Source organism: Rutilus rutilus (genome assembly GCF_951802725.1).
Source record: "Rutilus rutilus genome assembly, chromosome: 18".
In the NCBI taxonomy this organism is placed as follows: Eukaryota; Metazoa; Chordata; class Actinopteri; order Cypriniformes; family Leuciscidae; genus Rutilus; species Rutilus rutilus.
In genome coordinates this window covers 14,572,741-14,590,964 of record NC_140231.1, presented here as the reverse complement: position 1 = coordinate 14,590,964, position 18,224 = coordinate 14,572,741, and the positions used below count along the sequence as shown (strand labels likewise).

At 41.2% G+C, this 18,224-nt stretch overlaps 1 long non-coding RNA gene across 1 annotated transcript; it reads right to left on the bottom strand.

Moving 5' to 3' along the window:
• Nucleotides 1-7,421: 7,421 nt before the first annotated feature.
• On the bottom strand, nucleotides 7,422-16,866 carry LOC311277504. The gene is made up of 5 exons (XR_014625269.1): nucleotides 16,514-16,866; nucleotides 8,953-9,030; nucleotides 8,740-8,817; nucleotides 7,861-7,917; nucleotides 7,422-7,676 (listed from the first exon to the last, which is right to left on the bottom strand). It is a non-coding gene; the product is annotated as an uncharacterized lncRNA (long non-coding RNA).
• Between the last annotated feature and the right edge of the window lie 1,358 nt (nucleotides 16,867-18,224).

Here is an 18,224-nt window from a genome sequence, read left to right as displayed (position 1 = left end):
TGCAGGCGAGTATACGCCAAAAACGGTCATATAACCATCATTGTACAGGACATGATTTTAATGCCGGAGAGCTGGTATGGGTATAGTATAGTCCGAAAAGGGAAAATGGGACGTTCACCTAAGCTGGATTGTGCCTGGGTAGGACCCTGTTACATAGTGAAGAGGCTTGGAGAGTCTGTTTATCGTGTTCGGAAGAGGCCTGGGGGACAGGCTGTGGTTTTACACCGGGACAGGATGGCTCCATATTTGGGAGAACGGCAACCCTTCAAGAGCAGAGGACAATGGCAGACCACTGGGACGACACACCCTGCAGACGGAGGAGCTGGAGACGCAGCGTCGGACAAAGGGTGGGAAACCTCAGCGGGCTGTGAAGAGGGTGACCCTTTGACCCAGACTCCTGGGGGCACTCTGGATACTCTCGGAGGAGCTGGAGACACAGCGCCGGGAGGGTCTGGGGGTCTTCTGGGTCGGTCTGGGTTGGGGGCGCCTGAAGATCGCACCATGAGCCCTGATCATTGTTCAACTGGCAACAGACATCGCAGTGGAGGCTGTCGTATCAGCCCGGAGGTGGAGTACCGGCCAACTACCCCCTTGAGGCATGGGCTGCCTGCCATTGGGCTGCAGCAGACCCCAAGAGCGAAAACTGGATCACGGTTTCAGCCCAGAGAGGCACTTCGGGTGCCCCGGCATTTCATGGATTTCACCTTTCCTCTGGGACGAGGGGGCAATTCGTCACTTATACTGTTTATTCTCTGTTATAAGTATGCTTACTTGATTCACCTGCTGGGGGCGGAAAGAGAGGAGACGGTGAGCAGTGCAGAGGAAAGTTAGTCTTACGTTACATCTCTTCTTGGGGCGTTCTTGTTGTTTTTGGGGACAGTTAAGACACCTCCTGATACCCGTGTTTAGGTTGTATAATAAACCTTAGCCATTTGGTGCTTGTAAACCGGATCCTCGTCTCCTGTCTGTTTCTCTGGGAAAGTGCACAACGTCACAATAACTCTCCTTATATTTGTCACGGTTCTAACCCAGCCATTAGGGAGGCACAAGCCAGTGCACTCTTAGTGCCGGTCCCAAGCCCGGATAAATGGGGAGGGTTGCGTTAGGAAGGGCATCCAGCGTAAAACATGTGCCAAATCAAATATGCGGGTCACGAATAAGAATTTCATACCGGATCGGTCGAGGCCCGGGTTAACAACGACCGCCTCAGGTATCGTTAGCCAACAGGGTACCGGTGGAAATTGGGCTACTGTCGGCCGAAGGAGGAGGAGGAGAGGAGGAAGACGTCTACAGAGGCGACGGGGAAAGGAGATGTGTAGGAGAGTGGAGGTTCGGGTTGGTACTTTAAATGTTGGCACTATGACTGGTAAAGGGAGAGAGTTAGCTGATATGATGGAGAGGAGAAGGGTAGATATGTTGTGTGTTCAGGAGACCAAGTGGAAAGGGAGTAAGGCCAGAAACATTGGAGGTGGGTTTAAACTGTTCTATCATGGTGTGGATGGAAAGAGAAATGGTGTAGGGGTGATTATGAAGGAAGAGTACAGTAAGAGTGTAGTGGAGGTGAAGAGAGTTTCTGATAGGGTGATGATCGTGAAGGTGGAAGTTGAAGGGATGATGATAAATGTCACCAGTGCCTATGCTCCACAAGTCGGCTGTGAGATGGAGGAGAAGGAAAGATTCTGGAGTGAATTAGATGAAGTGGTAGATGGTGTACCTAGAAATGAACGATTGGTGATTGGGGCAGACTTTAATGGACATGTAGGTGAGGGGAACAGAGGTGATGAGAAGGTTATGGGTAGGTATGGCCTAAAGGAGAGAAATGTGGAAGGGCAGATGGTGGTAGATTTTGCTAAAAGGATGGAAATGGCAGTGGTGAATACGTATTTTAAGAAGAAGGAGGATCATAGGGTGACCTATAAGAGTGGAGGAAGGTGCACACAGGTGGACTATGTTCTATGTAGGAGATGCAACCTGAAGGAGATTGGAGACTGTAAGGTGTTGGCAGGGGACAGTGTAGCTAGACAGCATCGGATGGTGGTCTGTAGGATGGTTTTAGAGACGAAGAAGAAGAGGAGGAGAGTAAGGACTGAAAGAAGAATAAGATGGTGGAAACTGAAGGAGGAAGACTGTAGTGTGAGGTTCAGGGAAGAGGTCAGACAGAGGCTAGGTGGTGGTGAAGAGGTGCTGGATGATTGGGAAACTTCCGCAGGAGTGATGAGGGAGGCAGCTAGAAAGGTACTTGGTGTGACATCTGGAAATAGAAAGGAAGACAAGGAGACGTGGTGGTGGAATGAGGAAGTGCAGGGGAGCATAAGGGGAAAGAGGTTAGCAAAACAGAAGTGGGATCGACAGGGTGATGAGAAAAGTAGGCAGGAGTACAAGGAGATGCGGCAACAGGTAAAGAGGGATGTGGCGAAAGCCAAGGAAAAGGCATACGAGGAGCTGTATGAGAGGTTGAACACTAAGGAAGGAGAAAAGGATTTGTACCGATTGGCCAGGCAGAGAGATCGAGCTGGGAAGGATGTGTTGCAAGTTAGAGCAATAAAGGATGGAGATGGAAATGTGTTGACTAGTGAGGAGAGTTTGTTGAGAAGATGGAGGGAGTATTTTGAGCAGCTGATGAACGAGGAAAATGAGAGAGAGAGAAGGTTGGATGATGTGGTGTTAGTAAAGCAGGAAGTGGATAGGATTAGTAAGGAGGAAGTGAGAGCAGCAATTAAGAGGATGAAGAGTGGAAAGTCAGTTGGACCAGATGACATACCGGTAGAAGCATTGAGATGTTTAGGAGAGATGGCAGTGGAGTTTTTAACCAGATTGTTTAACAAGATTTTGGAAGGTGAGAGGATGCCTGAGGAATGGAGAAGGAGTGTGCTGGTACCGATCTTTAAGCATAAGGGAGATGTGCAGAACTGCAGTAACTACAGGGGAATTAAGTTGATCAGTCACACCATGAAGTTATGGGAAAGAGTAGTGGAAGCCAGGCTGAGAGAAGAGGTGACCATCTGTGAGCAACAGTATGGTTTCATGCCGAGGAAGAGCACCACAGATGCCATATTTGCTTTGAGAACGTTGATGGAGAAGTATAGAGAAGGACAGAAGGAGCTGCATTGTGTATTTGTGGATCTAGAGAAAGCGTACGACAGAGTGCCAAGAGAGGAGTTGTGGTATTGTATGAGGAAGTCAGGTGTGTCAGAGAAGTATGTGAGGGTGGTGCAGGACATGTATGAGGACAGTGTGACTGCAGTGAAGTGTACAGTAGGAACGACAGACTGGTTCAAGGTGAAGGTTGGACTGCATCAAGGATCGGCCCTGAGCCCTTTCCTGTTTGCAGTGGTGATGGACAGGTTGACGGACGAGGTCAGACAAGAGTCTCCCTGGACTATGATGTTTGCGGATGATATTGTGATTTGTGGTGAGAGTAGTGAGCAGGTTGAGAAGAGCCTGGAGAGGTGGAGGTACGTGCTGGAGAGGAGGGGAATGAAAGTCAGTAGGAGTAAGACAGAGTACATGTGCGTAAATGAGAGGGAGGGCAGTGGAGTGGTGCGGTTACAGGGTGAAGAGGTGAAGAAGGTGGAGGAGTTCAGGTACCTGGGGTCAACAGTGCAAAGTAATGGTGAGTGTGTTAGGGAAGTGAAGAAAAGAGTGCAGGCAGGGTGGAGTGGGTGGAGAAGAGTGACAGGAGTGATTTGTGATAGTAAAGTATCTGCAAGAATGAAAGGAAAAGTTTATAGGACTGTGGTGAGACCTGCGATGTTGTATGGGTTAGAGACAGTGGCATTGAGTAAAAGGCAGGAGGCGGAGCTGGAGGTAGCAGAGCTGAAGATGTTAAGGTTTTCGTTGGGAGTGACGAGGATGGACAAGATTAGAAATGAGTTTATTAGAGGGACAGCGCATGTTGGACGTTTTGGTGACAAGGTGAGGGAGGCGAGATTGAGATGGTTTGGACATGTGCAGAGGAGGGACATGAATTATATTGGTAGGAGAATGCTGAGGATGGAGCCACCAGGAAGGAGGAAAAGAGGAAGACCAAGGAGGAGGTTCATGGATGTGGTGAGGGAAGACATGCAGGTAGTTGGTGTAAAAGAGGCAGATGTAGAGGACAAGGTGGTATGGAGACGGATGATCCGCTGTGGCGACCCCTAATGGGAGCAGCCGAAAGAAAAAGAAGAAGATATTTGTCACGGTTCTGTTAGTTTGGACTTTTTGTGTTTCACCACCTTCTGCCTGAGTTGGTCGTTTGTTGTCTTGATCACTCATTATGTTCAGCTGTGCACTCATTATCTACCTCGTTATCACATGTACTTAAGTTCAGTTCTGTTTGTGTTCATTGTCGGGTATTGTCTATGTTACGTGTGTGTGAGTGAGTAGCTCTCTCTCTGTTTTGGATTTATGACTGGATTAATTAAAGAGACTTTCCTCTTCATCATCTTGTTTATGTCGATCATCTACACAGCATATGTGACAATATTAGAGTAACAATTACAGAAGAATAAAATAAAAAGAAGGAGGGGGGTTCAGTTTAAGCAGATGTTTTATACCATCATCACTGTTCTTATCAGAGCTCATTTCCCAGTACATTCAGCATCTGGCTCATATTCACGATCTCAAACATATTCTCAAAACTATCATTTTCAACATCTTCAAAATCAATATTTTGATCGCTGACAGCTTTTTAGTTCATGACCTTTTGTATAAGAGCCAATTTAATATTTCAGTAATTTGTATATTAGTATTGTTTGTTTGGAGTGTTGAGTTTGCAATCACTAACTAAGGTATCATATTTGTATCTTTCTTTGAGAGGCAATTCTGATATTTCCTATGTTTATTTTTATATATGTATGTGTGTGTATGTATGTATATATATAACTCTCATTAGAATATTAGTTGACTGTCTGCTTAACACTAGAACTACCAAGGCAGTCATTTTGACTGTTTTAAAATTTTGCAATGTAATAACTTTGTTGAAATAAAACCCATGTAACTATAGGACCCTGACTTTTCCTAAATGTGTCTATATTTTATTCTATCATTGTTATTTTATTAAAATTACAAGACACAAAAGAGTTTTGAGTATTTCTACCTTGAATGGCCATAACAGGCATTTGCATACGACCGTATGACCGTATGCATACAATTTTCTTTGTAATTTTACAGCATGATATTTTTGCTCACTAAAACAAATATTGGTTACTAAATCAGTTCGTTTTCTCGCAGTTTTTCCCGTGACGGTCAGAATGACTGTTTTGGCCAGTTTGGGGCATATGCGTTTCATATGTGCCCATAAAGGTTTTACCTACGCATTGAAATGCATATTGGCGATGTTTTTGTAAATGATTGTATTCTAATATCCAAGGATGAATACATTTGTTTTCATTTTACAAAGAAAATAATAGAAAATGGATCACTTTCGACTTTGTATCTGTATAGCTGTTCTTTGGTTGTCGATTAACTTGGCCTACATTAGAATTAAAATGTAGTGTTCTGATGTTTATTATTACCTATCCTAACATTACAGATCCATTTATTCTTAGATTTGATATAGCTTATTGAAATGATATGCAAATAATCTATTAGCGGTCAGAATCACTGCTATTGCCATTATAGTAGTTATAGAATTCCGGTAGTTCTAGTGTTAAAGGGATAGTGATAATGAAAATGTAGTCATCATTTACGCTCCCTCATGTTGTTCCAAACCTGTGTGAGTTTCTTTCTTCTACTGAACACAAAAGAAGATATTTTAAAGACAGTTGACAACAACTGGTTACCGACATTCTTTAAAACATCAGGTTTGGAACAACTTGAGGATGAATAAGTAATGACAATGAACTATCCCTTTAATATCTGCTAATACTTTATTTTGATGAGATGGTGAGATGAGTAAATACATGCTCACATTTAGTCTAGAACTACAATAACCATCATGGTCACACACTCTGCACTTACTAATTTAATAATTACTTAATAATTACTAACCAATTTTTCTCAACATGAGGACAAGAGAGCTGTCAGTCAATGAATGGGAAAACAAAGTAACTTGCGTTACTTATTTGAAAAAGTAACTCAGATATTTTGCTGTAAATTTAAAAGTTAGTTACTTTAAAAAAGTAATCTGATTACATAACTCAAGTTACTTGTAATGAGTTACCCCCTACACTGCTATCTTCAGTCAACTACTAACCTGAACCCTAACCAAAACACTACTACAGTCTACTAATACTCTAATGAGAGTTAGTTGACATGTAGTTGCTAAGTTGCTTATAGTGGAATGTCTAAAGTGGGCCATCCAAATAAAGTGTAACCATACTGACTAAATAATATTAACAGATACATATTTAGTTTTTTAATAATGTATTAGTAAATGTTAAAATTAATATTAACTACGATTAATAAATGCTTTATCTGTATTTTTCATTGTTAGTTCATGTTAACTAATGTAGTTAACTAATGTTAACAAATGGAACCTTATTGAAAGTGTAACCTCACCAGACATTTAATCTTGCAATTAACTGTACAATTCTCATTTAATCTCTCAAGATGTTGCTCATCAGTTTTGTTTTATTTTTTTCCAATGTTTGTTTTCCCAGAAACTTGTCAGACATTCATAACAACAGAGGTGAGTTTGATAAAAATAACTTTCCCCCCCAAACATTCCTATAATTTACGTCTTAGCCAGCTGGCAAACATGAACACTCACGAACAATGAAATGAAAGCTTGACAGTATTGATTTGTTTCCTCATAAAGTGTCACCTCTGAGCACATTATTCATGAAACTCAAATTTTCTAACCCTGGTAATCTGCTTCGGGTAACCTGCCCTTCAGGATAATTCCGTACTGATGCCGGGAGCTCACTGTGGTGATGTGACAATGGAGCAACAGCACTAATGATCCGGCCCACAGTAATTTTCAGTGCCAAATAAGCAGAAATAAATTCGAGTGGGTGAAAGCTCATGATGTGAACTCTCGGCATCTGTCTGTCTGTTATCAGTTAGGGGACAGAGGCATGGTTGTTAGCAATAGATAGGAGGTGGTAGCCTTTGACTGCAATGGAAAAATTTGGAAACACAAAGCTGAAAATTTGATGCTGCTGCATCATAAACTGTAAGTAAATAATGTCATAATGCTTTGTGTCTGCTTTTTGTTAGCCAGTCATAACAGTGGCCGTTAGGATATTTAAAGGATATTTTGCCGGATTAGATAGTTTGTTATTTAAATATTTTAGATGTTTTTATTGGAACACAAGAAAAAAAAAATCAGATTAAGGAAATTTCCATTTTCAGTGCACTTCAAATGTAAAATATACTTTTTTTAATATTATGATAGTGTTTGTGAAAAGTTGCTTTTAAATCTATTTTATTTATATTTTACAAGCCACTACATCTGTGCATGTATTAACCTACTAATATGAATTGCACACACAAATCACTGTCATATCCATTTCTGCATTTATTTCACAAACAACATCAGGCTCATACAAATTCAAGAAGCTACACATGATTATTGTTGGTTTTCTTCTATGCTGACTAAACTAAAATCACAATTCCATAAACAGAGACATTGAATCATCTTCTTGTTATTACCCATAATTCCAGCTGATCTCTCTAAACCTCAAAGCCCTGAAGTTTGAATCCGGCAATCATTTGAACTCCTCCGATGAGGCACTCAGTTCTGAGGTCTCCTATAAAATATACAAACATTAGACACAATATAATCGAGGATATCAAACAACACAAAAATGAGACACATAATAAAGCAGCTCTGACAGAACAAGCAGTACTGACTGGTCTTGGGACTAATCTTTGATCTCATTTTTTTCAAAGTCAAGCTCTAAAGCGGCCCATAATCCATAATTTCATGTTTACCTCTAGTTGTTCGGTTTCTGGTTTAGCCGGAAGAGATTTTTGTGGTGTATGAAAGGCCTGTGGCAAGAGGGCAAAAACCAAAGACTTTAGAATGCAGTAAGAGGATTTCTGAACACATTTACTCCGCTATCTAAATGACGACATACACTGTCCAAAAATTACTTTTTGCTTGCGACTGGGGTAACATTTTAATACACATTTTAATAACCTATCTTCCCTTAGAGAGTGCATTACCTTGAGAAATGAATTGCATTTATAAAGATTTTATTTTATTTTTTTACACTCCTGTGAAAAAAATAAAAGGGGGATTTGTTGTCAATTGACCCAGTGACAAGCTAAAGGTACAATTTTGCACATATTTACTGACAGAGTTTAGCCCATAGAAATCACTTTACAAGTTAATTATTATTAGTATTAATTATTATTTTCTTTTTTTGAAATATTAAAAAAAATTATATGCGCTCAAAGAAAGCTATATACTTTGTACATTCCAAAAAAATTATTATAATAATAAAAGTGTTAAAATAAGTACTGTTATTATTATTATTGGGAAAATTTTCCAAATGAGGATGCCACTATGGATTCAAAAAAGGTACTTTGTCCCCAAGAAAATCCACAAACACACATTTAAAGATTATTCGACCATATCACTAGATGGTGCTGGACAGCTGCTGAAATCTTTAGTAGAGTGACACTGCATGCTTGTAAAAACTGAAAACTGACAATTCCCTGCCCATTTAATCATCTTATTTGATGTACAAATGCCACATTGTCATATACAGTACATGCACATAAGGCACATTAAAGATGTATATAAAGATGAGGTGAGCTTCAAATTAAATTGAAATGTGTTGGATATTAGCATTCTGCGGAGCCTACCTTTTTGGCTTGCTGTACCTCTTCTGTGGACTTGGATCTATTTTTCACTGTCTGTTTTTGTGGGGAGATGGTGGACACCTTGGAGAATGAAAATAAGATGGGCTCAGAACAGAAAATCATCAACTTTCACTTATGAAAAATCTGTTTTCTCTATTAGGACCATTTCCGCTCTCTTCAGTTGTGCTCTCAGCATTTGGCTCAGTCTCCACTCACTTTATTCTCTGTCCTTTCCATGTCTTGGCTTGAGGAAATCAGCTGTCTCTAGGTAATGTAGTCAATGCTTTTGGTTATCTGAAAATATGAAAGAGATGGAGAACAACATCATTAGCCGTGACAATACTTCACAAAGAGGAAATTTCATCTCTGAATGTCACTCATTAGTTTAATAGGATGATAACCGTAATTGGTCTAGAGAGATTATGGGTCTTCTTCTTTAGAAGCTTGCTTCACTTTCACACCTTTTTGTACCATGTCTCTGTGGAATATTTGTCACTGAACAAACTGATTCCAAATTGCTCCTGGCAGGAATCCCATGACAAGGTACTGTAGGCGTAGCTGAGAATGAGACATGGCTTTTGAGGTAAAGTGAAGCAAGAAAGGTACCATTGTCAACAAAAGCCTGAATTTGAATATCCCAAAACATCTAAATTTTTACGTGAGAGAACGTGAACGCTATGCAAAAGTCACTACCAGTCTGCTCATAATATAAAGATATCCTGTCTCTTCAGAAAATTTTTATTAAACTGCTCGATTCATATGGATTAGTTTTATGATCTATTTCTGAACTTTTTGAAGCGCCCAATTGGTAGTTGAGTGGACTGTCAATGGAAGGACAGAAATCTCTCAGATTACATTAAAAATTAATTTCTGTTTCGAAGATGAACGAAAGTCTTACGGGTTTGGAACGACATGAGAGTGAGTAAATGATGACAGAATTTAAATTTTTGGGTAAACTATCCCTTTAACTTTCCTTACTGCGTAATGTTGCTGTTTGAGCATGAAAAAAGGGTCTACAACGCACAAAGTTACTCCAAAGGTAGTAATTCTTTCTATCATTAAGCATTGTAAACTCCCTGAAACACCTTGATTATTGTCTTTCAGGGTTTTCTTCGGGTAACGTACGTCACAATATCCCTCATTTAAATATTCACCACTCAAAGCATACGCAAAAAAAGGGGTACGAGGCATGGTTAAGTTGCATTCATGTTACGTGCATTCACTTTGCGTGACACAAGATCGGACCTAAACTAGTGATTTCAAATAATTATCAATTTCTCCTTACCCCGCTGGTTCTGCCCAGCCCTGACTCTCGTTTCCCCGCTGGTTCCAGCCAGCCCTGACTCTCTTGTTTCCCTGCTGGTTCCAACCAGCCCTGACTCTCTTGTTTCCCCGCTGGTTCCAACCAGCCCTGACTCTCCTGTTTCCCCGCTGGTTCCAGCCAGCCCTGAATCTCCTGTTTCCCCGCTGGTTCCAGCCAGCCCTGACTCTCCTGTTTCCCCGCTGGTTCCAGCCAGCCCTGAATCTCCTGTTTCCCCGCTGGTTCCAACCAGCCCTGACTCTCTTGTTTCCCCGCTGGTTCCAACCAGCCCTGACTCTCCGGTTTCCCCGCTGGTTCCAACCAGCCCTGACTCTCCTGTTTCCCCGCTGGTTCCAACCAGCCCTGACTCTCCGGTTTCCCCGCTGGTTCCAACCAGCCCTGACTCTCTTGTTTCCCCGCTGGTTCCAACCAGCCCTGACTCTCCGGTTTCCCCGCTGGTTCCAACCAGCCCTGACTCTCTTGTTTCCCCGCTGGTTCCAACCAGCCCTGACTCTCTTGTTTCCCCGCTGGTTCCACCTAGCCCTGAATCTCCTGTTTCCCTGCTGGTTCCACCTAGCCCTAAATCTCCTGTTTCCCTGCTGGTTCCACCTAGCCCTAAATCTCATGTTTCCCTGATGGACACACCTAGCCCTGAATCTCCTGTTTCCCTGCTGGTTCCACCCAGCCTCATTTCGCTGTGATCCCTGTCAGGCTCTCTCTCCGACCTCCTCTGATAGCCAGATCCACAGCCCCACCTCCGCTGGTTACCTTCACCACACTTCACCTCCTACACTATATTGTGAGGATCTGCCTCTGAGCTTCAGGTCACCAGCTCCGCCCAGTAAGAAGGATCCCCTGGCTCCGCCTCCAGCTTCGGAACTCATCGCTCCACCACGGAATGTTGAACTGTTGGCTCCGCCTTGGCTGTTCCCTCCCTAGGCTCCACCAGAAACCATCATCCTTACGGCAGCACCGGGCTTCCTCGGTCCCATCGGCTCTGCCACGGTCAGACGTCGTCCTACCTGCACCTTTGGCTCCGTCTGGCTCTGTCTTCCCCTGGCTCCGCCTTCATCCTCAGTCCCACCGGCTCTGCCTCAGGCTTTAGACTTCTTGGTTCCACCTCGGACACTCGTCACTGCAGCTCCACCTTGGTCTCTAGTGCCAGCAATGTCGCGTGGGCTCTTCTGGTCGTCAGCTCCACCTGGGTCTCCATCTCCAGCTTGTCCTTCTCCATCGCTCGTCCCTAGGGTGTCGTCTGCACAGTTTCTCCCTTTGGCTCCTCCCACCCTCCACTCCCCCATCGACTTAGTTTTGTTTCGCCCCTCTCCAGTTCCACGTCCTCCTCCAGAGCCCCCTGCCCTTCCTCCTCAGTTAAGCAATTTATGGCGTGTAATGTCCGAGTTATGTTTTGTTTTGGCCATGTTTCTTTGTGTTTTGGTTCTGTCTTCCTTATCTGCCTGTTTAACTCAGTTTCCCAATGTGTTTGATTAGTTATCCCATTCACTTGTTCTGTTAATTAACTCATTAGTTCTCTCATTTGTTGTAGTATTTATACTCACTGTTTCTTTCAGTTAAGTTGTCCGATCTCGTCTATGGTTTACGTCAGTGTAAGCTGTTGAGTATTCTCTGTTTATCTCCTACGTTTCCCTGTGGATTTCTAAATAAAGTCTTTTTCGTTTGACTCTAATTCATCATGCGCTCCTTGCACTCATGTGACAGACCAAGAGGTCCTGTTTTTTCCAGCCTGGATCTAAGACGGCTATAGTAAGGGATGTAACATTTTCAAAACACGCTCAAAGCAGTTGACCAATCACAACACACTGGTCCAACCGACCAACTTTTTTGAAGGAGGGGCTTCATAGAGGCATAAACTAAATGGAGCGTAACTGACAGACTGGGAAGAGAGGTGCTGCAACAATCTAAAATATGTAGAAAAATAATGTGTGTTTTTTTACTTTCAAGTATTAAACCCCAAAATCAACACTTTGTAAAAGGGCATAATACGGACTCTTTAAGAAACCATTTGCTCAATTAAAGTCTCTGGAGCAGAGCAGTGAAGTCAATGTCTTCATACTGTGTCACTGAATCATCACAGCACAAAGGACCCACTTTACCAAAGCACCAAGCTTTTGAAGCAGAAATAAGCCTGGGACTGGCTTAGGTATTTCTCTTTCTGCACTCATCATATCTGAAACTGCTTGTGTAGAAATATTGATGTTTTCTAAATGCATTCATGAATGCCATCTCTGCTTCAAATAAATAATCTCTGTCCTTGTTCTGTTTATATGAAATTATTAAACCTCTATTGTTATTGGCTGCTCAGAACCTTGACTGCATAAATGCCTTTAATAATTCTCAGGATTTGGCAAACTAAGCCTAGACTGCATCTATTTGCTGTGTGATTAGTTTTCCTTTCACTGATATGACTCATCAACACCTTTCAAAGCTCTTAAATTACAAACACATCGTAGCTCAAATACTGACCAATGCATAGACGGAGACTGAACATGGAGGTACAATACAATACGACTTATAAACAAAGCAGTTTATAAAACAGCACAACATTAGTCTGCATCAGGTCAGTAGAGTTGGTCTGCCTTTATTTAGTTATGTTTGTTTTATGTTTGTTCTGAGAATAGAAATAATTTTCCCAACCAGAATTCTCACAACTTGTTGCTAACATTCTAAAACAACATTCTGAGGCAATAAGGCATTCTATGCATGCATGTCAATCATCATTAGAGCACCACTCTCAGGCTGAATAATGCAAGGACGTTAGACCTCTCCTATGCCAAAAGTTTTCTGCATGTGTTCAGTGATTAGAATATAAAGCTCACAAAATGTTTATTATAAATTAGGGCTAAGACTCAGAATCTAAATGTACGGTCAGGAGCCGCTACTGGTAGCCTACAATTTAGTATTGGTGTTATTGGATAAACATAATTTTAGAGGAACTAGTATGTCACCCAGCAGGACTCTTGAAAAGTCATGTCAGCTGGAAGAAGGCCACCAGCTGAGGCGAGTCTGAACTCAAACATGAGATTGGTGCAAATGTCAGCATCTAGAAGCCAGCAGACTGTGACTCATTAAACCCTCAACCCTGCATGCATGTGTATTAGCTGGCAGGAGAGAGACTATGAGGGCGAGATAGAGCTATAGAGATGGATAGATAATAGATAGACAGGGCGAGAGGGAAAGACGGTTTTAAAATGAGATGCAAATACTGAGCAAGAAGAAAGATATATAATTATAAAACAGGGCCTCCGTTTTCAGCCCTGCATCTTAGTTCAGTATTTTGTGAATGTCCGTAAAAGAGTATCCTTAATCAGTATTCAACAGTTCTAAATAAGAGCGAAGCATGGAAGCAGCCATTCAAAATCTCACCCAGGACTGAGTCCAATTAGGACTCTACAGCTCCAGACGCATTACCATGGCAACAAGCTAGTACCAGGAGCCTGACAGATGAACGAAAGAATGTGACGGGCGGTGTCCCTTCAGGGTGGGTTTAGATTACAGGGACCCTTGTCTCAAAATGAGATTTTTCATCTTTCAAAACAGAGAAGGGTACATTTTTATGCCTGTGCACAGTGTTCTGGAGAACATTAAGAACGGTTACAACAACGTTGTTGAGTTTGCTGTTGAGTGATGGAAAATGATTAGCTTGACCTCACCTTTTGATGACACTGAATCATTAGAACTGTTTAAAATTGTCTTTGTTGTGTATTTTACATCTTTGTGTTATGAACAATATACTGGATCAAGATGAGTCAAAATAATTATGTTCCATAAACCAAGCCAACTAAATCTACAGATTCATCTCAGATCATGTTGTGCATGATCTCTGAACTCTGAAAGCATTTAAAATGTTGTAAACAGATAATTGATATCTATTAAATATCATCGCAATCTAATACATCACAGGAAATCAGTTTGATGGGAGTCATTCCTTGAAATTGATCTCAATTCATGCAAAGCACTTTGGGCAGTGTCTTTAGTGTCAGTGTTTTTAGATTGTTCTATTTTCTAAATGCATGTTATAGATCGCATTATGAACAATTAATTAATTCATGCTATATATTTTCCTTCTTTCTTGTGACTGGTCATGCAGGACTGTCAGATATACTGTAACAACAACACCAAACATCTCTCTGCACAACTTATTCTAATAAGTTTCTTTTGACCACTTAACTACATATCAGCCAAGCCTTTGGTTGTTTATCAGATTCATATTTAAGAAAGAATTAAAACTAAGATAATTTTAACAAGCAAAATTATATAAATTCTGTAGTAATATATACACATCATATGATTAATTTGGCTAATGGCTAATTTGAATGAACACTGTGGGAAGTAGAGTGCAGCTGTGGTGTTTGGCTATATTGTAGGGCCAATTGTCGCCAAAGGGATAGTAAATCCTAAAATCAACTAAATTGTGAAGACTGACTAATGGTCCCCAAGACCCTGTTTATACCTGGTATTAAGCTACGTTTTGGTTGATCGGATGACAATTGGAAGACGCTAAATACAGACGTAAATAGTGTCTAAGGGTACACTTACACGACAGCGATAAACTAAACACTGAAGCTTTTAGCGCAAGTTCTACCACGAAGACTCTAATGCCACGTAATTCATTCATACTAATTGGCTTGGCCAATCACTGCTTGACACCTGGAGTATAAGCACTGAACTCTGTTTCATGTTCACAGTTGATGATGTTCATCCATCCATCAGGGGTAGGGGTAGGCCCCTGCCTTCATACATCTTCAGGCAGGATTAGCCGAATCTGCATCCCCAGGATTCGGACTAAGGATGGGGCCTACGCCAAATAACTTTTCTATACTACTAAACATGAATCATTGTAGCTCACTACCATCTGTTAATACTTTTTATGGAATAAATACCATGCAAACGTTCACCTGAACTCTAAATCTTTCTGGTAGAAAAGTATTTCCTTTGCTTTTTTCGCGCAGAGACGACAATGTTGTCAAAACGATCACCGTTAAAGGCACACTATGCAGTTACTGTTTTTCTCAAACAGCGACCCCTAGAGTCGCTGTAGAGTACTTGTATTTAACGTTACTGTCGTAAATACCACCGTCTGAAATGCGTGCTAGTGTCTTCCATAGAGGCTGCTTCATATGTTGTTGATGTATGTGACGTTGTGCCGTAAAGCAAGTCGTGATTCTCGCGAGATTTGTCGCGGCACCACCTCTCAAACCTGCATTGCTGGTTTTGCCAGCGGCGTTTTGCACATGACGCCACAGTTTTCACAAATTCACGTTTTTGTAGTTTACATGGAGACGATTACAGTATTGTCAAACACTTGCACTTTGAAACACCATTGTCATGTAAATGTCATCAAAACGCATAAAATGTTTTCCATTTTTAGTTGAAAACGGTGTTGTGTAAACGGCATGCAGATTACGTGTTCAGTCTATAGGTACGTAGTGTTTCCTGGCAGCAGAATACAGTGTTTTTAATCGTTTCGCATCATTTCGTCTCATTTTGAAAACATTGTCATCTGTATGCGAAAAACGCAAAGGAAAAACATTTCCATTTTTAGTAGGCCTGCATTGTTGTCATGTAAATGTACCAGTAGTGTAGAAGTTCACGTGGTTGAATGCCACAAAAGACCGCCTACTCTCCACCTACTGACCAAATTTGTAAACATTATGGGAAAAGCGCAATCCAGACGGGATTTAAACATTGTCGGCTGAAGACCTAAGTTTGGTTTGAAGAAGAAAAATGTACCAAGCACCATGTTCTCTCACCATTCCTGTTTTATAACACACACTCACAGCATTCGTCGTGTCTTGCGGCTGTTAGAGCAGAAATGAAAGCTGCTGCTCTCTGTCTGTTTTTCCTTCGTCTAAGGTCGCATTCATATGTAAATTGCGTGAGCTTATTTTGTCTATTAGATCAAAAGATCTGAAAAAAAAAACATACATTTACTCGCCCATAAACCCTTCCCTCTAAGAAATCAGGACATCAAGTGGTTGAAAGTGGACAAAAGAGATGGATTAAAACACCAGGTGTAAACGGGAATGTGTCTCGCTTGTCAACTTGTGATCCGATCAACCAAAACGCATCTTAATTCCAGGTGTAAACAGGGCCCCAGATGAAAAAAAACAAAAACAAAAAAAAAAACATGCAAAATAATGTCTTAATGAAACTGAAAAGGGTTACGTGTTGGGTTGGGGGATAGAAAATATCATTAGCTCAGTATTAAAAACAATAGAAGTTGATGGAAAGTTACCAACATGAAAAAAACAAGCGTGTGTGTGTGTAGACACACACACACACACACACACAGGGTTAAGATGACATCAACATCATCCCAGATTAAAATAATAATTACAATTCTTTAATGCATAAATTAATCTAAAAAGAAAAATACGGTGTGTATCCTGTAATTAGCATAACAAAAGATATTATAAAAGACACATTACGTATTGGAGTTTGTTAAAGTGGTCTTACCTGTTGATATTTCAGTGTTTACTCATTGAGGACAGACACAGTCTTGCAGCAGTTCTGTTTGAAACAACACAAAATGGACCTTTGCATACGAGTTAGAACAGTAACAATTGTATCCTCAGTAAGACACGCTCAGTGATGTAAGGCAGAATCCTCACCTCTCAGATTCTCCTCCCTCCCTTCACTCTTCTCTCACTCTCCCTGCCCTCCCATCCCTCCTCTCATTCTCTCTCTTTCTTTCTGTGCCTCAGCTTGGGGGCTGGTCATCTGATTGAGTCTGATTACCTCGCTACATGCTGTCCATTCAGAGAAGATAAATATAACGTCCCTGATGAAGACTTTCCCGAGGACAAGGTGCACTAGGGGGAAATGTGTGTGTGTTTGGCTCTGTGTGTTATTAAATTCTAGGGAACCATCAGCATCAAGGTTACGAGCAGAATACACTCCATGCATTAGCGCCATCTCTCTCCCTGCCTCTATTTAACCTCCTTCCATTTCTGTCATTGTCTCTTTATTCACCCCCGGGGCAGTTGCATGTCTTCGGAAGACACACCAGGAGTGAGCGAAACTCAAGTCTTGAATCTCCACACAGAACCCCAGTCATTATCAATCTTTTAGGCCATTGAAATCATCACGAAAATTAAAACTGATGGTATATCATGGTCTTAGTGTGGAAATTCATCCGTAGATGTTATTGTAAACAAAATAATATCTTCATAATATTTCAACAAAATGTAATCGCTTGAAACAACCTCTGAAATGTTTCACTTAAAGCCTCACAGGCTATTGGATAAAGGTCCACTATGGTTTTTTGGGGGGGTTTTTCAATACATCATCAATCCTTCTTCCAAAATGTGTTTTGTCCTACCCTGGTTCACTATCGTAAGCCTATTATAAATGTTTATATTTTAGACCTGATGGGATGTTTTTCACGAGTCTGCTGGCAAAAAGAGAATTCAACAGAGCTTGTAATAAAACAAGAATCAACATTGGCTTGGCTTTTCGGAGAGGGTGAGACCTGAGGGATTTGAAATGTTGCAAAAGCGATGCGGAGATGGTGGTTTTATTACTCAACAGGTCAGAAAGGTATTTTATTGAACAGATAAATTGTCATATGTAGCTCTCTAACAGAGTTCATTATAAAGCATCATCTATTGTGAAGGGTCATTTCATTATGGCGTAGCGCTGTGCTGGAATGTATTTTCAAGGAAGTACCGTGTCTATCAATGGGTATAGCTACAGTAACGTCTTCAGCTAGTCAGCATGAGATCCACTTCCATCTAAACTGGTTATATCTATTAAGCATAGTAGTAGTGAATGTTATATGAGCTGTAGGATAACCACATTCGTCCGCACAGTCAAGCAGAGCCAAAACACAACCAAAACAATGTTCTTCCACAAAATACATGCAGTTTTGTTTTTTAACCGCTAGAGGGCCAAAAGTTACACTGTGTACCTTTAAATAATCGCAAAATATCCATTCAAGCATTTAAGGCTATAGTCTGTAGCCTATAGTTGTAGAGTTATGCAACTTCTCTAAAACCATACTGCCTTAATTTAATTCCACTCAACGGTAAAGTAAAGGATGTTAGTTATTCTAAAACTTCCGCCAACTCATTTAAACATGTTTTACCTGTCTAGCAGGAAAAAAGCAAGCTCGGCATCTGTTTTCATGTGCTTAGATCCCTCCGGTGATTAAAAAAAAGTTTAACTC